This window comes from Pezoporus occidentalis, unplaced genomic scaffold, assembly GCF_034315485.1.
Source record: "Pezoporus occidentalis ecotype Australia unplaced genomic scaffold, CSIRO_AGI_Poc_V1 ctg16, whole genome shotgun sequence".
In the NCBI taxonomy this organism is placed as follows: Eukaryota; Metazoa; Chordata; class Aves; order Psittaciformes; family Psittacidae; genus Pezoporus; species Pezoporus occidentalis.
The window spans coordinates 7265999-7289102 of record NW_026913425.1 but is presented as its reverse complement, the minus strand read 5'-3'; the positions used below and the strand labels follow the sequence as shown (position 1 = coordinate 7289102).

The window sequence follows — 23104 nt, the reverse complement described above, 5'->3', positions numbered from 1 at the left end:
TATTGTCTGGGTCTTAGGGGCTGCGGTTAAAACCGAGTAACACTGAAGAAATCTAAAGCAAAACAGAAAAGAATGCAAGTGGAACAATGCCATGTCATGGATCCGATATATTTTTTATTTTTTTTTACAGAAAGCATGCAGAACACTTAAAGTGGTAAGAAAAATAATCCTGACAACTTCACTACTTCAGTTATTTACTTACCTATCTAAAACATTCGACACCTTAAAAGAACAGCATTAACCTAAAGCTTGTTAAGTCTGTATATCAAACACAAGCAGCAGATGCCAAGGAAAACCAACTTCGGTGCGATCTATGCAGTCATGCTGACATTTAACCACGTTCTCGACGCACTCTTAAGGGGAAGAGGGAGTGAGAAGGGAGGAAAAAGGGGAAAAAAAACACCTACCAAAAAACCCACACCGCAATCCGTTAACAATCAGTCAACTGTAACTTAAGTTCTAGTTTCCAAAAGCTCTAACTTTTCCAGCCGTGTGCAGTTTGTTGTTCCACCATCATAAATTTGCGGGGCGGGGGGGGGAGGAGACAAACAACTCCATTTCTCCCCGCACCACGGACATAATGAAAAGCCGCCGCGGCGGAGAGGGGTTAGAAGGGGAAGTCGCGGCACTGTGCCGGGCCGCGCGCACGGCACGGAGCATGGGCGAAGGAGGGCCCCGGGCCGCCCGCTCCCCAGCGGCAGCGCTCTGCCTCGGCGGCGCCGCACGGGTTTTCCGGCCCTGCCGGGCGGCGCGCAGGCCTCGGCGCCGGGCCGCCCGCAGCTCCACACCCCTCGCCTCCACCACAGAGGCGTCGGGGCAGGCGCGCAGAGTCAGCACAGCCCGATTCTCCCCCTCCGGCTTTCTGCGAAGTTTTCGCTCCGCCGACAGCTTCTAAGCCGTCCCTGCCTTGACATCCAGCCCAGCTGCCTCTTTCCACCTCCCCTCCGCGAAGCAATGTCTGCGCCGCTCCCGGCCGCGGGCCGCGCAGGGCCCCGTACCTCCACGGCGGGGTGTTGGGAGATCCTCAGCGGCGGCAGGCGGGCAAGCGGCCAGGGCATGCCTCAGGGCTGGGCCGGGCCCGTCCCCCCGCTGCTCCTTCCCTCCGCCACCATGTCAGGCCGACCAAACATGTCTGTGTGCCTATGTGTGGCGGCGGTGACTTCCTTATCCGCCGCCGCTCGCACAAGCAGACGGACGAGAAAGGCCACCCCCCGCCAGCACCGGCGCTTGCCAACGCCTCCTCTCCCCGCGGCTGCCCGGGGACTGGCTCCGCTGTTTCCTGCCCCGCCCGGGAGCTAGCTGCGGCAGCGACCCGCAGCCTTCCCCGGCCTCCTGCAGTGGAGAGAACTTTTCCAGGTGCCGATTGCTGCCGCCGCCGCCCCCTCCTCCTGCCGGGCAGACGAACCGCGTCTACCTGAGCATCCGCGTGTGCACGCATCCTCACTCCCGCCCGACCCGGGCTGGGGCGCGGGGGGGGGTGAAGGGGGGGAGGGGGTGGGAATAAATTTCAGCGCACACCGGAAATAAAATGCTTTTTGCTTAGAAGGCGAATACAAAATTCGCATGTTTTGTGCTACTCCGCTTCGCCGACTGCTGTAAGGTGGCGGGGGTGTTGGGGGAGCGGCATGAATTCTGCTGGGAAAAGGAGCTGGGGGGAACGACACAAGCTATTCTGGGAAGTAAATCGAGACACTCTACTGGAGCGACTGCCCAGTTAAAAACCGAGACTACGTTAAGCAACAGGAGCCGCAGCCTGTCGGGCGAAGTCCCAGCCCCCACCTCCTCTTCTCTCTCCGGTGTACTGCGTGTGACAGGCAGGCACGGAGATTATCCGGATCATGGCCTCACAGATCTGCCGGGGAACGCCACTACTCGCAGTCAGGACCGCTCCCCCACGCACTTATCTTCCCCCCCTCCTCGTGCCTCTCGACTTCCCCTGCCTCGGCCGGGTCTGCGCGAGCGTGTGCCAAGGCGGAGAAAAAGCTCCACCGCCACACACTCTCCCGCCTCCGGACACTGTGAACTTCACCCTGCGACCCGCGGCTACCGCCGAAAACCACCCACTGGCCGGCCCACACCCCGGGGGGGGGGGGGGGTCAGCAGGCGAGGCCGCCCCCGGCCCGACGAGCTGTCCTGGCTAGGGGGTGTATAGGGAGTCTGTCGCTTCCCGGATCAATTTCCCTCCCGGTCGCGTCGCCTGGAGCTCCTGACGCGCTCCCTTGGCCGCAAAGACCCTGGGGTGGCAAGAGCTGGCTGTTGTTGCCGTGCGAGCCCGCTGGCCACGCCGTTGACAAACGTTAGCTGGACGGCGAACACGGCGGCTCCGACGGGCGGGCACGCTGCCCCGCCGCTCCCCCGTCCCTTCCCCGGTGCCGCTGACTCACAAGTCAGCCACCAGCGACGACGTTGGGTTTCTTCCCCTCACACCCGCCCGCCCCGGAGATTTGCATCGTGATTATTCCAGAAATACCGGATCAAAACTTTCTTCTCTCCACCCACTTGGGGATATAAATATTCGGGAGGGCCGGGAGCCGGGGAATGTGGGGAGAGGAAGCAGGTGGCACGACAGTGCTCGGGGCCACCGAGGCTGTGCTTGGGGAAGAGAGAAGGTGGGCAAGGCGCTGCCGGCGTTCTCGCTGACTATAAAGGACGGCTCAGACACCTCCGTGCCAGGGACACGGACTGGGGCGGGGGGCGGACCGAACTGCAAGTTGTATTTACCTTCCGCCCGCGAGGAGCGCCGTGCTGGATGTCGCTCCTCTCCCCCTCGGTGAGTCACCAGAGTGCGGAACCGGAGCGAGGGACTAGATTACGAACATGACTTCATTGATGACAGCCATTCCCTCCTCTTCCTAAACTGCTGCCCCTCCTCCGGCCCCCTCCTACCACCTCCCCTCCTAACGCCGCGGCTAAGAAAGCAGCATCATCATTGGTCATCTGGATGGGGAGTGCCCGCCCCTCTGCACAGAAAGAGCGGCTCTATTGGCTTTGGGTAGCTGTCACTCAGCTGAGAGGCTCAGGCTGGGGAGGAGGAGGTGTGCGCGAGTGTGGGGAGTGTTGTGGCAGTGAGTGTGTGCGCGAGCGTCGGGGGTTGCGCTTTTGTGCTTGCCGTACGGCGGTGGGGCAGTCTGCGCTGCCGCTTGGGCTTCTTCCGCTCCCCTTCACCTCTCCACAGCCCCCGTGTGCTGAAGGGAGGGAGCGGCGGGAGCGTGCTCCGTCAGGAGGGGATACCTGAGGAAGTAGTTGGTGGGGAGGTGAAGGAGGTGCTGGAGCCCCGCTGTGCCGCTGCCCCAGCTTGCCGGGGCCAGCCCACGCCGCTGGGGTAGGCGGGAAGTCGTCTGCCTGGCGGACGCTGGGGGCTCCGGTACCTGGCGGCTGGCCGAGGTGGGATGGATAATCCCTGCCTTAAAAGAAAAGTGAGAGGGAGGCGGGCACGGCAGGGCGTTGCCATTCGTCCCGAAACTTACTTAGCACTCTATCCCCGGTTTCCAATGTCGGGCAGTGCTGTCGTGGACGAGGGGAGGCTGTTGGTCAGGCGGGCTCCGCTCCCAACGGCCGCCTGAGAGGGGGCACCGTTGGTGTTGGAGGGTGGCTGTCTACCACAAACCCTCGCTGAACACCATGTCCGGGTCGGCTGGTGAAGTAGTTGCCGGGTATAAGGCTGTGTGAAGAGCACAGGTGGATCTCCCGTTTATTAGGGGTAGGAAAAGTAAATAGCGCAATTATGTTGGTTTCGACTTTTTTTCATCCTTTTTAGCTTTTGTTAACTGTTGGTTTGGAAGTACCCTTTTCAGCTCCGCATACTAGTCTTGTATTTTTCCTTCCTTTTTACGCTGTAAATCATTTACCTGATATGCAGTCAAGTGCTGCAGAGCTCCCATGTTGTTAGCAGAAGCTATAGCTGTTCATGTAACAAAGGAGTAGGTACTTCGTTAAAATAATGGACCTGCCAGACGGGGGGGGGGGGTGGGGTGGGTGTTGAACGCCAGTTGTAGTCAATTAAAAAAAAAAAAAAAAACAACGAAAATCAAAACTACTGTACATGTTGTTATATAGAATCATAGGTTGGAGAAGACCTTTAAGATCATCAAGGCCAACCTTTACTGCAGGACTGCCAAGACCACCCCTAAACCATGCCGGTGAGGGCCTCATTAACAGCATTCACCCTCTCAGTGAAGAAATTTTTCCTAATACCCAATCTAAACCTCTCCCCCTGGTGCAGCTTGAGGCCATTACATTTTGTCCTATCGATTGTTATTTGGGAGACCAACCCCCACCTCACTCCAATCTCCTTTCAGGTAGTTATAGAGACCAGTATGGTTCCCCTGAATTTTCTCTTCTCCAGATTAAACAATCCCAGTTCCATCAGCTGCTCCTCATCAGACTTGTGCTCCAGAAACTTCATGAGCTTCATTGCCCTTGTCTGAACCCACTCCAGCGCCTCAATGTCTCTCTTGTAGTGAGGGGCCCAGAACTGAGCACAGGATTTGAGGTGCGGATTTACCAGTGACAAATACAGGGGGATGATAACTGCCCTGTCCCTGCTGGCCACACAGTTGTTGATGCAGGCCAGGATGCTGTTGGCCTTCTTGGCTGCCTGGGCACAAGCTGGCTGATATTCAGCTCTGTCAGTAAGCATCCCAGGTCCTTTTCCACCAAGCAGCTATCCAGCCACTCTTCCCCAAGCCTGGAGCATTGCATGGAGGTGTTGTGGCCCAGGTGCAGGACCCAGCACTTTGATGTGTTGAAACTCATACCATTGGCCAAAGCCTATCAATCCAGCCTGCCCAGATCTCTCTGCAGAGACTTCGTATCTTCCAGCAGATCAACACTTCTACCCAACATGGTGTTGCCTGCAGATTTACTGAGGGTGCACTCAATTCCCTCATCCAGATCATCAGTGAAGATACTAAACAACACTGGCTCTAACACTGAGCCCTGAGGGACACCACTTGTGACTGGTCACCAACTAGGTATGATACCATCTGTTGTCACTCTTTGGGCTCGGCCATCCAGCCAGTTTCCAACCTGTCAATGAATCCTCCTATCCAGGCCACAAGCAGCCAATTTCTCCAGGAGAATGCTGTGGGACAGTGTCAAATGTGTCAGTTACTTAAGTCCAAATGAAACTGTTGGAACAAGTCCAGAGGAGGACCACAAGGATGATCAGGGGACTGGAGCACCTCCCATAGAAAGATAGGCTGAGAAAGTTGGGGCTGTTCAACCTGCAGAAGAGAAGGCTGCGTGGAGACCTCATAGCAGCCTTCCAGTATCTGAAGGGGGCTTATAGGGATGCTGGGGAGGGACTTGTACATTAGGGACTATAGTGATAGGACAAGGGGTAATGGGTTAAAACTTAAAACAGGGGAAGCTTAGATTGGATATAAGGAGGAAGTTCTTTACTGTGAGGGTGCTGAGGCACTGGAATAGGTTGCCCAGGGAGGTTGTGAATGCTCCATCCCTGGTGGTGTTCAAAGCCAGATTAGACAGAGCCTTGGGTGATGTGGTTTAGTGTGAGGTGTCCCTGCCCATGACAGGTGATCTAAGGTCCTTTCAAACCCTAACTGTTCTATGATTCTAGGATCCCTTTCCCCCTTCAAGGCTAGTTTAACATATGCAGATGTGTCTTTTTCTGTCAGTCATATGGGCAGTATTTGCAGTGCTGAAGTGACTGTAACTCTTTTACTGTGGACTTCACCTCTTGCTGCAGAGTAAAAATGTTAAAAGGAACTTCAGTATTAAAATCAGTAGCTAGCACAGATGGTCAGGTGACAGTATTTAACATGAAGCCTCTCTGGTTGGGCCTGATGGAGTAGTTAAGGACCCGAAGCAATGTTGGGAGCACCAAATGCACCTTGTGGTCATTAAGTGACAGCTGTTGTTTACTTGCTGTTTAGCTTTGGGCTGTTTTTATTGGTTGAATAGGAGCAGTAATCACCAAGTTACAATGCTGGCTATACAGTGGTAATTACTACTGTTTCTGTAGTTTTTCAGAGTCTTACTACTTAATCATTAGCTTCATCTTACTTGTTAGGTGAAGCGCCTGCCAAAATGCTGCAAGGTTAAGCCTGTAAGAATTAGTGCTAACTGCACAGCACTAAGCATCTGAAAAATAAATAAAAAAGTTAAAGTGCTGTATTATCAGTTCACCATTGTTTGTGAAAAATATGTACTTGGGAGCAAAATCAAAGAAATGGAAACATTCAAATCTGTGTGTACAAAATAGCCAGTATCATGTAAAACTTTTGATCCATGACTAGTTTATAATTTTGGCTTTAGCTTTGTCTTAAACCGAGTTGCAGCACAGTATTTTAGAGATAAAAGAATGTAGTTAACATTCTTGGAAAATTATGCTAATGGAAGGAAAGCTGTAAGGGGATTCTGCCTTTTTTTCTTCTTTTTTACTTTATACTGTACTGTAACTACAATTAGTATTTTTTTCCTTTTCCCTCCGTCACTGCTCACAGTAAATCTGAGGGCCCTTTGCCTTTCCTCTCCAGAAAAGAAAAATGCCATTAAATAATGGAGGGGGAGCTTCTTTGCAAGAGAGTTTATGTGCTTGTTGGACTCAAACCATTCCAAACCAGGGCAAGCCATTCTTTTTGGTAGAAATCAAACACAGAAGAAGAAAGGAGGATAAAATTAATCTTCCAGGCCGAATTAAAAATGTTCATTTGACATTGGGGTAGTTAATGATTATGTTTGTTTTGGGAAGGTGCAGTAGCTAGTTTCATTTTGGGGTGACAAAAACACTGAGAGGGCGGGTGCTGATCTCAGTCTGAAGGCTTTCTTTTTGTATTTTGATGAAGTACCGTTTATTCCTACTTGACCTGTGTCAAAGGGCTGGAAAACACCTGTTTGCTTTGGTGGGTTTTTTGGTGCTTTTTGTGGGAATTTTTGGTTGTTGCTTTCCACCCTCCTCTCCTCCCCAAGGCAGGCATGTTCAACTGATACGAAAATCTTTGCTGAACTCCTTTCTTTTGACTCACTCCTTTAAACTTTACAGCTTCCTTTTCAAAACTATTTTTTTTTTAATCTGTGTAATGCTTTCTTCCAGTATATTTGTTCCTTCATCATTGCTGTTTATGGCAGTTATGTGTATTGACTACAAAATAGAATTATAGTACCTAGGAAATATTATTTAAATAAGCTATTGCTCACCATTTATCCAAAATTTGAGAACCACTTACAGGTACTGTATCCACTTCTTGAAATTTAAACTTTGTTTTGCCTGGATCTAAGCCTATGGAAGACTATGGAATCATAATAAGGCTGAATTTGGCCTAACTTTCTAACTGCTGTTAGAAATCTGCTGTATCATGTGACTTACATTCTTCCTAAATATGCATTTTCTCTCATACTTAACTTCATAACAAAAAAGATATTATGTCATTGTCTTTGCAACCAGGAAGAAAAATAAAATGCCACAGACAAAAAGGTAATTGACTCTCTGAAGACAAAAGTTTGAGATTTTTTTTCTATTTTCACAGTATTACTTTGTGATGCTTTTGCCTGTTTCATATGTACTCAGGTTTTTGTGTTTTTTTTTTTTTTGTGGGTTTTTTTTTTTGTTTTTTTTTTGGTTGGTTTGTTTTTTTCTCCTAGAGCAGTATAATTTATTTGTAATTTCTCAATCATGGCATTTTTCCCCCTCTTTAATCTAATGCAATAGCAGCTATAAAATAAAATGATAAAACTTACCAGTATGTTCTAAGTGAACCAAACAAAAACCTATTTTTTATGAAGTAGCAGAATATGTTGAGATTCTGTCCTACCTAAAGGTGGAACTTCTGCGACAAGTCTAAGAACTTCTCTTTAGCTTTTGTATCTCAAAAATGTATTTTATCAATAAACAATCCAGTGGGTATGATGATAAAGAAAAACAAAACAGTAAAATGGGGAGGTGAGTGGTCAATTAAGAGAGAGTTATTCTACTATTTTGTCAAATGTATTTTCAGCATGTGAAGGAAGTTTTGTCATGTGTATACAATTTGCCCAGGTGAGTGACTGCTATCTGCTTAGTTGGACAATGTGATCAGAAAAGCCAAAGGCAAATAGCAGACCCAGGATATCTGAGTGCTCCAGAGGCTATCAGACACCTGAATAAATTGGTGCCATCTCTGCTGCCATTCAACTTGTAGAATAATGGCAAGATACATACAGCCTTAAGGTTGTTCTGTTCACACTCAGTTATGACCTTGTTAAAAGTTATAGGTAAGTAGGACTCTGGAGATATTTTTATTTAATGTTTATACTTGTTCCTCACTAAATCAGATGCATGAACATGAAACAGCTGCTTGATAAGGTATGTGATTTAAGGTGTAGAGTTTTGATTTCAGCTAGAATATATTGGCCTTGTCAATATGCAGACTTTTACTGTTTTAGTATTCACACCCTGATTAGAGTATAATAATAGTTTCCTTTTGTTTAGGTTTAGTCAATTAGTCTTAAAGCCAAAATAAATCATTCACAATAGGACACCCCTAAAATCAGCAATTCCAGTAGAAGAAGTACATGTCAGTTTCTGCCACCACTGTTTACAAGTCACTGCTTGCAGTGATTCTCTGACCATTGAGTAGTAATTGATATGACTACTCTCAATTATGAGAAATTCAGATGGATCAGGTTAATTCTGACTTTTAAAATAAATGGTGTGAGCCAACCCATCAGATTTTGCAAAAGTAATGCTGCTACAGGCTGTGTCTTCAACATATTACAGAGAAGTTCATTCTTCACCACCAGAAATGCGGTGATGAATGAAGGCAACATTTAATCCAGCAAGACAGCTGAATCCAAAGAGGGGCATCCATCTATAAACAGGAATTCACTCAAAGGATTAGTAATTGAGTTAAATAATTTTAAATTCACATACTCCAGTTAAGTCAGGCCTATTTCTATGTTAAAAGACCTGTGTGCTGCTTTCAGAAACCCTGATGAGCTGTTCAGCCTTTATATGTATTTTCTAACTGTATCACACAAATTCAGTTATCTTAGCTTGCATTGGGATTGTGTTCACTGTTGCACTGACTTTGCCTGCTGTCTGCCTGAAAATTAGAACCTGTTCACCCTTTACCATGAGTCACGTATTTGTGTAAGTAATGATGGTGTGGTTGAAAGTTTCAGAATGGGATAGTGATAATGATACTCTCTGTCCAGTTTGCCTTGTGGAATAATTGTTAGATAGCTGAGATAGGTATGGGCAGTTAGCCTTGGGCAGAGAAAATTCTCAGGACAGCTGTAGCTACATACTGTCTTCATACCTCAGAAAATCTAGTGTTTGTTTGAGAAACGTAGGTATAAATGCAGACAAAAAGGGCAGTAGATGAAATTGTGGGACTTGGCAGTGAAGACTATTCTCCGCAGCTTTGCTAGAGATTTCTTATAAGAAATTAAGAGCTTCTGTGTTCCCCTAGGTTCAAACAGTGCTCCTTTTACGACAGCTCTTACACAAATTCTAATAAATTTGTATAAAATATTTAAATAGGATACTACCCTGTGATTAGGATTATTCTCCTACCAGCCACATTACCAACCTGTTGAGTAGGGCCAGCAGAGAAAATCATGTTTCTCCAATTGGCCTACTAGGTTCTTAAATATTTGAGGAGATAACCTACTGGCAGAAGTTTGATTGTGCTGTTCCAGTGTAACCTGTGATAGCTGAGGTGTGGACATGGCACTGCTTCTGAGCCAAAAATGTTAAGCGGTGATTTTTGCCATGGGGTTTTGTGGTTGGCTAGGGATGCGGAGCAGGATGCAGTATTCTTCCAAACATGTGGAAGAGCAGGTTGTTCCGAGGATCAGTTGGGGATCTGACTTCATTGAAGTTAAAAAGCTTTCCAGTTGAGAAGGTGTGGGATGGAACTGGATGTAGATGCTGAAGGCTTAAAGAATGTTGCTACTTCAAAGACAAAATTATTCATCTGAGAGAACACTAAAGATTGGTGATGCCTGACCCAAAGGGGAAAAGAGATTGTTACTGCCCACTTCACAAATTCATCCTGCTCTCTCGTTGAACTGAAAATACAGCCTACTGAAGGAACTCTACATCACAGTTGCTAGGACGTGCAATTGTCCTGGTTGGTGGAGGGTAGAAGAGTCTATATGTTAGTAATGTCTTTAACTGTTGCAAACAGTTTGTTGCAATGCTGATGAGTCAGAGCCCTACATCTCTTTAATGCTCAGGTGGACTGTAATATATGTGAGAGTCGATTATCACATTCAAAACATTGTGTTCTGGCCCATCTGTTTGATTTTTAGGACTTTTAAAAGCTGTTATCAGTCTGAAAGCCTCCGTGTCTCAAACATAGATGTATCTAGCCTCATGCTTTTTTTTCCCCCTAAGAAAGAATAATCAGAACCATATTTTAATGAAAGAAAAATGTTAATAGGGTTACAAATTTGATTTTCTTTTTTAATGGCTCTTATGTCTAAAGGGGTAGAATTGGATAGTGATTTTGAACAACATGAAAATAATCTGTTTCTGACGAGAAGATACTCGGAGGAGTTAAGTTCTGTTTAACAGGCTGCATCAGTAGTTTTCAAATGCTTCTGTTAGCAACTGTCAAGAAACAGAAATTATTTTCTTTCACTTCCTCAAAACTGTAGAAAACATATGCAGATAACCAGTCTTCCTTAATTTCTGACAATTCGCCACTTCTTAAAAATACTTGGGACTTTTCTGTGAAATCACTTTAATGGTGACTTTTCCCTCTAAAAGAGATATATATTGACCTGCAAAGAGCAATAATAAAGTAGAGGAAATAACCTTAGATGTCAGGTCATTTCTTAGGGCAGGGAAATCTGGGAAAAAGTCAATTATCATTCATCTTAGGTAGTTGTTAGGATCACAACAGCCTTAAATTACCTGTAATTACTTGAAAAATGTAAGTTACTGAGGAGAAAGATGACACAGAACCTTAACATACCATTGTCTGAGAGAAAGGTAAGTTTAAAACCTCAGAATTTGTTGAGGATAAAAGATGGAAGTATGGAGGAAAACAGACCATCAGGTGTCTGGGTTTGTAGTGGACAGATGTTTGTCTAGCAGGGGTTTAGCAGTAGTGCACTTCATAATTTCAGTGAATATAAGAGCATGTGTTTAAATGGATCATCTCTGGTTGGAAGCTTGTGAAAGCAGAGTGTTTCTACTCCAGGGAAGCTTCTAAGCTAGGTAAATTTAACAATTCTTAGTTACAGAGAGTCTTTATTAATGTCTTGGAGGTTGAAATTGGATAGATACATCATTATTGTTTTGTCAGTAATGACCATAATTTTGTTAATTGTCTTCTGTATTTGTTGGCCCTTTGTATTTACCTCCTATTTAGCAGGACAAATGTTTTTTTTCTAGGGGTGTCAGGGGTGCAATCCCAAGTCTCAGTATCTGCTCATGATAGCATTAAGGGCTATGGCTATGCACCTTTTGCGCGTGACTGCCATCTGCCTCCTCACTCAGCACTGTGAACAAATCCTCAAATAGATGAAGCTTACAGTATGGGTGCTTCTGGAAGCCATTTTGTGAAAAATTACACTGGAGTGTAAGTGTATGCTGAAGTTTCAGTTCGTGTGTGTCAACAGCATTTCATGCTGTGTGTTACTATGTATGGTATACTGACTGGTAAGCAGCACATGTGTGATTGTATTAAACTTGCTCAGAAGCCTTTCAAAAAGCACAGAGAACCTGCATTTTGCTGGTGAGCTTCCAAACCTCCACTAAGACTGGATGCATAAAGAATAATTAGCAAGGAAGAAAACAAATTTTTGAGTGGGTAGATACAAGCAGTCTGGGACAGAAGAGTAATAAAACAGCCATCCCCACAGTAGGGTCACATTTAAGAGAGAACTGGAAGCCAGTGTAAGAGAGACCAAGAACAAGAAAACTAATATAATCAGTTACAAAGAAATAGACTAATATAGCCCTAATTCTAAGGGATATAATGACAAAGCAAGCTACCAACAGTGTAGTTGGAGATGCAGTTGTAAGGCCAAAAAAAAAGGTGTGAAAGACATGGAAATCTCTAAAAGTCTCTTGCAAATCATTCATTATCCTGGATCACAGGAAACAAAGGGAGCTGGCTTGTTTGTACCTAGCAAAGAGTGGTGCGTTATTGTTAACATATTGGGATTTATGATCATAACCTTCTCTTGGGGAGAGTGATAATGGTTCTTGCAATGGAAAAAAATAATGCGTTTAATTTGATTAATTAGGAATTATTAGAGTCTGTCTCTCTTCTCTCTTTTAGCTCTTCTTCCCACATCCCTTCTGCTGCAACCAGCTACTGTCCTACCTGTTAGGCTGCTGAGAAGGGACTACGGTTGCCACTTCTGTCATGGCATAGGAGAGCTAGGAGAAAATAAAGACTTACTACATTTGTTATTCGTGTTCATTTCTGCTGCTGCCTTGCATTCCTCAACTTTTTTGTCTGAAGCCAAGATTGTGCAAGTAGAAAGTAAAACTGTCTCTTCAGGTTGTATAGGCTGCTGAAGCAAATTATTATTGCTGTCTTAGCCCAGACAAAGCAGGCAGTCTGCTGTTCTAAGTTGGTGCCTGCTTTGCCTTGGCTGAAAGCTAGTCCTTTTCACTTGCAAGACGCTGACCAGGCTGCATTTTAGAGCCCAGGATAGAGCTGAATTCAGAGGAATCCAAATAGAGAATGTACAACCATGGCTGCTTCTGAGGATTTTCCCAAATGGCCCCTGAGAGCCAAGATGTAGCCCAAATCCTTACACAAGACCCAAACTGCAAGGTTAACCCTAAGTGGACCAGCAGCATTTTAGATTCTGAAACCATCCGAAAAGTTAAGTAAAAATTGCCCACTCGAAAACCGATTGGCTGGTTGGACAGACTCCAGGCTATTCATGTTGCCTGGCAAGTTTTCCTGCAGAGCAGGTCTGTAAACCTGTGTTTGTCTCCACATGAATAATTTTGGAAGAAAGGGATCAGACTATCTAGAATCATGGAATGTTTAGGGTTGGAAAGGACTTTAAGATCGTCTAGTTCCAAGCCCCTGCCATGGGCACTAACACCTCACACTCGACCATATTGATCAAAGCCTAGTCCAACCTGGCTTTGAACACTGCCAGGGATGGAGCATTTACTGCTTCTTTGTGCAACCCACTCCAGTGCCTCACCCCCTCACAGTAAAGAACTGCTTCCTTGTATCGAAACTGAACTTCCCCTGTTTAAGTTTAGACCCATTGCCCCTTGTCCTGTCACTACAGTTCCTGATGAAGAGTCCTTCTCCATCATCCTCGTAGACCCCCTTCAGATGCTGAAAAGCTGCTATGAGGTCTACATGCAGCTTCTCCAGGCTGAACAGCCCCAACTTTCTCAGACTGTCTTCATATGGGAGGTGATCCAGCCCCCTTATCATTGTCATGGCCCTCCTTTGGATTTGCTCTGTGTCCTTCTTACGCTAAGTGAGGTATTTCAGTCCATGAACCACTTCACAGGAAAGTTAGAAAAGCCTCTTAAAACTTTTGAGGAAGAACCCAAATATACTGGAGACAGTGAGTTCCACTGCTGTGTAGTCAGCGTGTAACATTTACAGGTTGTAGTACTGTATTAGTCTGACAAATCTAGAGATGAGGCTCCATTATCAGCATTGCTAGTATATCCATAGCTGTTCACTAGTCCCTATTCTGTCGCTCACCAAACAAGCAAAGTTTTTGCCATTTTGAAGTTTGAAGGATGCTGGTAGAGAAGGTTGCTCCTAAATACACATCTCTCTTTCCTGTACCTAATTTGTATGTTCTCTATTTGTAAAAATTTACCTTAAAATTTGCAGGTGTAAATGAAACCTGTTAAGTTTCCAGCTGGTATGCATTGTCTGTCTGGAAGAAAAATGGAATTTTGTTTATTTGAGGGAGGAGCAAAGGAAAGGCAGTGAGCATCAGAGGAAGCACAAGAGGAGTTAAGAATGGGAGAGAGGCCATAATGGGAATGAGAAATAAGCAGAGCTAAAACTCAGTGATGGGAAGATATTTGAGCCAAGGAATGCGAAATGGAGGTTCCTGGCAGCTAGTGGGAAGCACATTTGACTAAGCCAGTTCTTTTGCCTCCTGATGGCTGCTACAGCTTTTTCTGGTAGCTGGTGTGTAACTTCAAAACTAATTTTTATGCATTGTTTCATGTGATAGGTGTTTTTCGAACATCTTGGAAAGAGACTTACCGTAGGTTAGAGTTTGATCTCAGGGTTAAAGTAAACAAGACTTCAAACAAATAACTCTCTCACCATTCTACCTTGGCTTAGGTACACTTTTGTCATTTTCTGTTACAGTTGAAATAATGGTAACTAAGGACGTCATGCTTCAGAAAAGACCTCAAAGTTCAGTAATTACCAAAGTGCCATTTTTCAGGCAGGGTTAATCAACATGTGGGTGCATTGTTTCTTTTACATTATTTTGCATGTCACTTGAGAAAAATTATGGCTATTAGCAGGCACTGGTGAGTGGAAAATTTGTTGTGAAAAGGACTCTGGTAGTTACCACAAGCCCTGCAAGTGACCAGTACAACCCACAGATCAAAAAGGAATGGAGGTCTGCAGTTCTACTGGGGTTTGTGTCTAATGAGGAGGCTTTGACAGAGACCCCTCTGGAAAAACAAGGCACTGATTTCAAGAACTGGCAAAGATGTCAGTGCAGCTGGGACTTGAAATGTCATGGGTAGAACCTTTCCTACTTTGTTTCAGAAAGCACACGTGTGATGTGGCTTTAACCCTCTTTAGAAATTCTGTCATTTTTAACTTAAGTAACAGCAAGTGAATTGCTGCCAAAGCGTTCTGGAACTATACTGCACATAGCTACCACATTTTTCTCTTCCTGAGAAAACCCACTTTTATTTCTTTCGTACCTTGGGTTAAAGAAAGCGGGATTAATTTGCATTGGATGCTAAACTGAGTTAGTAAATTGTACCAATACTCCTGTTCAGATCCCTAACACTGGCCTTCTTATTATGTACTCCTGGCATATGGAGCTGTGTTGACACATGATGGTAGAATTGCTGGCTCAGCATACCACGGTGAAGAATTTTCTCCCCCAGTGTTTCGTTATGTCTGCAAGTATACTGTGGAGAATATTCCTCGTGTTGCAAATGTGATCTGGCCAAGCACCCAAATTTTTGCAATACAGACAGTTCCCACTTTGAAAGGCACAAAGGCAGCATGCAGTTTCCCTAAAAGAAAGAACAAACTGGTGGCAGCAATACAATCAGCACAAGAGGACAACTCTTTATCTAGTGATCTAACTGGTAGAAATGTTGAATCTTTATTGACGTGGTGAGTTTCCCCTTTCAGCTCAATAAACTGCATTCATTACTTGATCAGAAGAACAGGGATATTTTGAAGGCATTCTGTGAAACAACCATTGTCAGCAAGAATTACAACAGGTAGGTTTTTTAAAAACTTGTGGGTTTAAATTTTGTTTCCATTTAGTAAAAAATTCTTTAAAAAACAAGTCTTCCAAGAATAGATGGTGAAAATAAATAGTAATTTCTCCTTGTAACATCTTGCTGAATAACTTCATGGAGTGGAAATGTTTGTAGGAGGATGTACTTTGATTTCAAATACAAGCTTTGTAAACATGCTCAAATCACTGCGCACATAGCAGCTTTGTTTGTGCCTAGGACCTGTTCCAGATGGGTTATATATAAATGGAGTACAAACCTCATGCTAGAGTTACAATTATGCAATTAATGTTGTAAAGGTTTGTTAAGATACTCTGCATTTTTCTTTCCAATCCAATAGAAATTCTGGTGTCCATCTGATCCTAGACCATTTTTGGTACCATCTCTAAAAGGCACATTACAAATTCGCTGCAGCATCAGGCTTTGCTGGTTTTGCCTTGCAGCTGGATTGCTGATTGGGTAAATATGTGACTACATCCAGTTCCAGAAGAGCCATTTTCTGTTTTAAATTGGTATGGCTCACCATGACTCACAAGCCACTGTCTTCAAGATGCACCACCCACAACTACTTTTTGGCCAAAATTAAGTCTGAAAAGAGGGGATCAAAAAGTGGCCGAGTCACTTCTGTTGTGTGCCAACGAGTGTTTCATTTGCTTATTGCCCCTCTCACCTTTGATCTGGATTATATCATACCAGGGAGCTGCTCCAGCTGGCCAGAGATTGGGGAATGTGAGCTGTAGTCAAGGATACCTGCAAAGCACTGGGAGCTGCAGCGAAGAGTCTTTGAAAAGAAGCACAGGGAAAGGCAAATTAGAGGGAAGGCAAGGGAAAAATAGAGGCAAGGAGCCAGTTTCTGATCTCAGCATCACTGATGTCACCAATGAGAATGTGGTCCACAGAGTGCTGGGGAAATAATAGAAACTGATCAGGGGGAAAGGTGACAGACAAGCAGAGGTAGCAAGAGATGGGATAATTAATCATGTCTCAACTGTGATCTTAATGATTGCTCTCCTTTAACACTTGTAATGCCTCGTACTCAGCCAAGAGCACAAAATTAATAAAATCTTTCCAGGAGACTGGCTTGTTTATCATAGCAGCTCCAGCAGTGATTTTTACTGGTAGCACACTCAGCTGCAGATCCATCTGAAGAGCAACATGCACAGATCTAATGAAGTGGGAAAGCTTTAAATCTCCTCATGTTTCAGGGGAAAGCCTATAGTAACAAACTTCCTTCTATTTAAGATCTATTTTCTTGTAATGTTCTATATATTTCCAAGTTTGCTTCTAAAGCAAAGTTTCTCTAAAGCTAAGTGGCTATCAACGAACTTTTAGGAAAAAAATAATTTCAAATCAAATACCCTTTAGAAAACATTCTTGAAAAAAAAGAAATATAATCCAACAAACCCATAAAAACCTGACATTCCTGAAATATTTTCCTTTTGAAAATGTTTATGTGTTGGAATCTATTACCAAGTCAAAATAGATGAAAATAAATGTTACGTTTGGTGAAAGGAGTTTTTAGTTATTTCACTAGACTATTTATTCTGAAAGTAGTTTTTAATCTTTTAAAATAATGTATGAAGAACCCCTCATCTGCTTCCAAATATTCTTTAAGCTAAAAGAAGTTAATTCGTTAACTCTAATGAATTACTTGGTGTCCTGGGTTCAGCAGTAGCAGTCATTTTTCTCCTGCAGCGCAGTGTTTTGACTTTTGGCTCGGGAACAGAGCTGATAACAAGGATGTTTTGGTTTGGCCAAGGACTTTGTGAGCCTCATGGTCTGCCAGGGAGGAGGGGAACTGGGAGGAAGCAGAGACAGGACACCTGACCCAAACTGACCAAAGAGGTATTCCATACCACAGCACGTCATGCCCAGGAGGTAACTGGGAGTTAGCCGGAAGGGCTGGGATATTGCGGGGTTGGAGGAGGTATCGGTCGGTGCTTGGTCAGGCTGGGGGGATGAGTTATCGGTTGGCTGGTGGTGAGGTGATGTATTCTCTTCCCTTGCTATTTCCTTTATCGTTGTTATTGGTAGTAGCAGTAGTGATTTGTGTTATATCTTAGTTACTAAACTGTTCTTATCTCAACCCGTGGGAGTTGCATTCTTTTTGATTCTCCTCTCTGTCCCTCCGGGAGTAGGGGGAGGAAAAGAAGGGGGAGTGAGTGAACGAGTTACCTGACTGAGTTTAAACCACGACACTTGGTTATAAATGACTCCATTCCACATTCTTTCATTTTCAAACCATATAGACCAGCAAAATTTTTTTTGTAAGTTGACCTACAGCCATAAAACTAAGGCAGAGCCAACAGCCAGGTTCATGTGTCTAGATACAGGAATGGCTAATATAATTGAGTATTAAAAAAAATATTTCAGTTACTGCCTTTCACTAAACAGGACAATATTCTCTAAAATAAGGCTCTGGAATTCTTTGTCCATTATTTGTATAGCAGCCTGATTTGGAGGAGTGCTGTGTCTAAGTTGCGCTGAACTGAGAAAAAGGAGGCGTTGTCTCTATTCCTCGTGTGAAGATACATGGAGGCCCAATCTAGCAACAACATGTGCGATGTTGATTTTCTGACCATTGCATTAGAAAGTGCGGTAGGTTTTGCTGCAAATTTTTTTGTGTGAATTTAAAGGAGCTTGTCTTCAACTTGAAGCTGACAAACTTTTGTCATGGTTGAAAAATAACCTCCCACAAAAAAAAAAAAGCAAAGACAATTAGACTTTCAACTAGTGACAGTATTAGACTTAACTAAAACAGGTTCTGCATATTAAAATTATGGACCTACCCCTACCCCAGGAAACAAAACTGTCATCTGAAGTCAGCAGCTTACATTTAAAAGATATTTAAAATTCCAGATGTCATTTCCAGATATTTGTGTTGCAGTTTGAATTCTCTTATCCTCGACTACACCAAGCACTCAGATTTGCAAGTGGAAGCAGTCTTGATGCCCTCAGACTTGAGCCCATGTAGAACCACTACTCACACAGCACAGTCCTTGTGATTTCAGTACAGTTACCTGCAGTATGTAACACTTGAGGTGTTTACAGATTTCCACCTTGGAGCCTAAATGAAGCAGGTGTATGATTAGAGAACTCAGCTGACTGAGCTTTTTAAAAACTCATTTGAATATGTAGCATATTAGTCTCCCTATACTGTATAGACACCAATGTTTACTATTGCTGATGAAGTCATTCTTTCCTTCTAAATTGGAAAAAGCTTCAGTAGGGGTAGATACCTGTTAAGAAAAGTCATTAATGGAGTGAACAGATTTGTATGATTCCCTGAAATGGAAGTAAAATAAAGTTATTCAGCAAATATTTATGTATAAATTTAGGAAGTACCTGTAGAGTTTTGTAAGTCAGTTCTGAAGTTGAAGGAATTTTAGAACATGAGATGTCTTGCTGTAGTAAGCTTATAAAATATCTTAATGGTGTTATTTTGGAAAAATAAATATAATTGTGCCTTGCTTTTCACCAGTGAACTTAGATTTCTTCAGAAGAAATAAATTTTATTTCCCTTTACAGCAGCTGGAGCTGTTATGCTCCATATATTCCTGGTATAACTTGTCTAAGAATTCATCCAAGTACAGCCATTAGGGACAAAAAATTTGCACTAAGCTGTTAGTGTAAACTCCAGTGTGACATATGTGCAGCCAGTCATCTTCTTGCCAAGACATCTTTACTGGTCCACTGATGAAGGGTCTCCTCACAGTGATCCTCCTTGGAAGAGTGATCTGTGCTTTGTTGTACGCTCACTAGGGAACACGGGTAGAATCCAGGATGTGATTGTAAGGCTTCCTTTCCTTCAAGCTTGGTTGGCTTTATCATGTCTTAAACAAAAAGTCAATTCATTGCCAAGAGAGCATTCTCCATTTTGCTGTGTGAACGTCTCACGGGATGATCATATGTAGCACACCTCTTTGCTACCCTGTTTGTAGGTCATCCTGTCCTATCTTGCAGTCCTCATAGCTACTGTCTTGGAGATCAAGCCCGTTGTACGCCAAATTTGCCCAAACTAGATTCCTCCTCAGCTGAGTCCAAATAAAAATCTTTCAAAGCTGAGTCTGCAGTTTCACCCATAATATAAAGGGATGCTTAAGAAGATGCTTAAGAAGATGATGCAGGGCCATAATTCAGGGCCTTAGTTCTCAAATGGTCTGGTTTTAGACAAATGCTTTGAGAAACACTCTTCAGTCTCTTTTTAACATCCATTTTACATGCTACTCATTTTCAAAGATTCCCTGTACGGAGATTGCAGCAAGGAATAATGAGTATGTGTAAGGAGCTGTTAGGAAACCTTTGACATGAGTGAGAGCAGGGGTCATGGTACTACTGACATTATAGTGGTATTTGCTGTAGTCTATGGCAGATTGATTTATTGCAAATTTCAGAATACATGAAGATAAGTTCTTTGCATCGTATGCGGTAAAGAGACTCTGAAATCCCTAACAAAAACGTTTCTGCTCTGCATTCTGCATTGAAGAATGACAGCTGATGAATGTGAAGTATATATACCAGAAATGTATCGAAATGTTGTACTCTGAGGCTACAATTATATTTGACCTATTAGAAAAAAAGGAATTTGGCAACATCCAAACAAATATTTTTCTGCCAACAATGTCTGCCATTGTCCAAAAGGCAGTCTAGTTGTTCATAGTATTCTCCTTTCATTTATCTGCTTGTACAATATTTTCTCACAAATTCTCTAATAAGAGTGAAGAAATTGGTGCTTCAGACCCATCTTTTAGCTCATAGAATTGACAGGAAAGACATGAACCTCTCCCCAAACAAGAATGTTCTTCGTGCTTACAAACCGAAGTCACATAAAGCATGGGAAATTGCTGGGGAAAATGCCCATGATTTCTTGATAAAGTTTTAGAAGAGCTGCTTGTTTCTTTCTCTATTGTTAATCAGGCTGACGTAAAAAGCTTGAATATAGCTATAAGCTATATAGCTTGAATAAAAATACAATATTCTTTTAAGTTGCCTAGGTGCTATACTATCTTAGGAACTGGAGTAATATAACATGATGTAGGGATGTATGCCAGTCTTGCTATGATTCAATGCAGTCATGTAGCCATTTCTAAGGCTTCCCATAGTTCAGATATTCTTAGGTAACATGCTGCAAACACTGGAAATATTTTGAGCATATAAAAAGTGCCAAAACATGTCTATTTTTAATCTTCACCATTATGGTCTTAAACAATAAAATCAGCGAGGTATGCTTTAAATGCAGGCAAAAAGTCAAAGATGTTTCTAATATAATGCAGATGCTCATACAGTGTTTTGAACCCTCCAGGAACTGGGCTTATTTATTAAATATTCATAGCTGAGCTACAAGCCCCTTTTATTCCTGGTTTCTTCATTGTATAACAGGTTTGGTTGCAGGTAGAAGTTACCTGCTCAGACTGCTTTAGAGTTTTGGTGGCCTAGCATATGCTGTGTATCACTGAAGTGGTGAAAGGTAGCGTAGTGATAAAATGATGCTACTGCTGTTTTCCCACAATGATTTGTAAGTAGTTCCCTAATGTAAATAACTGTAATGCTTCACAGCTGGTGTAAGTGATTTGCCCATAACAGGTTCACATTTTGTTCAGAAACTGTAATTCCATTTTTTTTTTAAAAAGTTGGAATTGCAGTCTTGTAAAAGAAATTACAAGATGTTGTGCTGTGTGTTTCTCAGAACTTGAAGATTTTTTTAGAAAAAAAAATGGGGTTTGTCTTTCAGACAGAACTACTCCTCCAAATATAATCAGAATGTGTTCTATGCTGTTTTTCCCTAATGTCAGTAATTTCTTAGGATTTTTCCCATCACATTTTCCTAAGCATTGTGAATGAAGGGGGTTTTGATCCACCATGTCATTTAGCTTTTTCTGATACACATGCCATTGCACAGTAAAAGGAAGTTTTTATAGCTGTGCACTTTTTTTTTCTTTTCTTTTTAAAGGTTTAGGATTGGGAATTTAACTTGGTGTGACTACAGCAAACACCAGTTTGCACAAGACTGAGTACTAATGACGTTGAGCACCATCTGAATACAAGTTGCTCAGCAGAAATCTTGGAAGAAAAGTCAACAGTCATTTTATAAGATTGAGACTACGACTCCCACAGTTTCAGCCACCAGAAGTAGACCTCTGTGGGTTAGTATCTTTTCTGACAGATTCATGGACTTTAGTCTGGAAATCGGGTTTGAAAATGAGTATGAAATCCGAAATACTCTTACAATTCTTAACTTCTGACAGGATATTATAAAATGAGCACTTTTGTGTCTGAGTAGTGCAGTTGGTAAATTATGGTGTGCTGCTGAGGCCAGACCATTGTTATTTTTTAAATATCAGCAGAATGCATATCGAGTCAGGGATCAGTCTTCCATTTTGCCCTTCTGAAACATACAGGCACTGCTTCCTTCTTTATGGATATGAAGTGTGCAATATATTTTTTCCATTAGTATGTTGATGCCTTTATTTCCTTGATTTAAGAATGTTAACAGAGGAATGTCTATTTCCTTCTTCCAAGAAGAAGGAAACAAAATCTTTCTTTCACCATTTCTCCTTCTCATTAGAAAAAAACATAGAACAGACATTTAGTTTAAGATTTCAGGTACTCAACAGTATGAAGGTGCTGATACTAGGTGTCTGAGCACTTCTGTGCCAAGGTTTGCACAAGTACAGCACAGAGATGTAGTGTTTATAAAACATATTCTCAACACTGCAGAACCGTGAAGGCCTGAGCATGAAAAGCCATCTGGAAATAAAAGAAAGGAAGCGGTATTGTGCTGAGAATCTAACAGGGCCCATTCTCTTTTGTGAGAAGGTTCTTGAATGAGTGACCATGTGCTCAACAATAGACAATGCCTTAATAATGAAGGCTGGCTTAATGGTCAACTTTTTTAAAAGTGCAAACTGTTCGTGGAAATATGGGTCTAATCTTACAATCTTTCTCACAAGGAAATTTTTTTTTGGCTACAATATCAGTGCTCACCAGAGTAAATGTACTGAGACCAATTTTTGCTCTTGCACTGACTGTGCACTGAAGTTTTATCCCCACTGACTGGCTAACATTAGGTTTTGCTTTAGCAGTAGCTATAGAGGATGCTGGAATTCAGTCATATTTGTGTCTGCTTTTAAAAAAGAGAGCAGTGGGAGAAAGAGAGTCCTGTTGCCTAAAAAGCAGAAACATCTGCTGGAGTTATTAACAGTTTTTTTGGATGAGTTCAGCAGCAGGGCACCTTGTGGCTGATAGATTTTTTTCCCCCCAGCAATTCAAAACAGCGTAGTTAAAGCAAATTTCTTATTTCCAAAGAAGCAATCTAATGAGGCAAAAACTACTTATTAAAATGGGGTTTCTATGCCACGACTCAACAGAAATAATATCTTCAGACTTGCTTGCAGCTACATGTATTTGGTTAGCTAAACCATGAGTTTTAGAGTTCCAGTTACATTAATGTTTCTGTAAGTGATTCATTCACAGATGCTGACAAATCTTTAAAACGTCTCATCTTCTTCAGCCACCAGGAAGATACTTGGGCTGAGAAGCCATTTCTTGAGAAGCTCTGTGAGCAAATTCAAAGCTGACCAGAACTCAGATGTTCCCATTTTCACTGGGTGTTTCACCCTGCAGAGTGATTTAAATTGAGCTGGCAAACTGTATAGATGAAAACAGTCAGACTTTCATCTTGTTTCCATTGTTTATGACAGATTG

General features: G+C 43.0%; 1 protein-coding gene across 4 annotated transcripts in view; it reads right to left on the bottom strand.

The window, feature by feature from the left end:
• The window catches only part of SMARCA2 (SWI/SNF related, matrix associated, actin dependent regulator of chromatin, subfamily a, member 2), a 110295-nt gene extending 107414 nt beyond the window's left edge, over positions 1-2881 (bottom strand). For 2 of the 4 annotated variants that reach the window (XM_062612518.1, XM_062612515.1), the window contains exon 1: positions 2722-2881. The gene's annotated coding sequence lies outside the window, so the exon portion shown is untranslated. Of the gene's footprint in view, positions 1-407; positions 528-998; positions 1368-2721 lie in introns of those variants that run through there. The other 2 variants (XM_062612516.1, XM_062612517.1) reach the window with 2 other exon arrangements.
• Positions 2882-23104: the final 20223 nt, after the last annotated feature.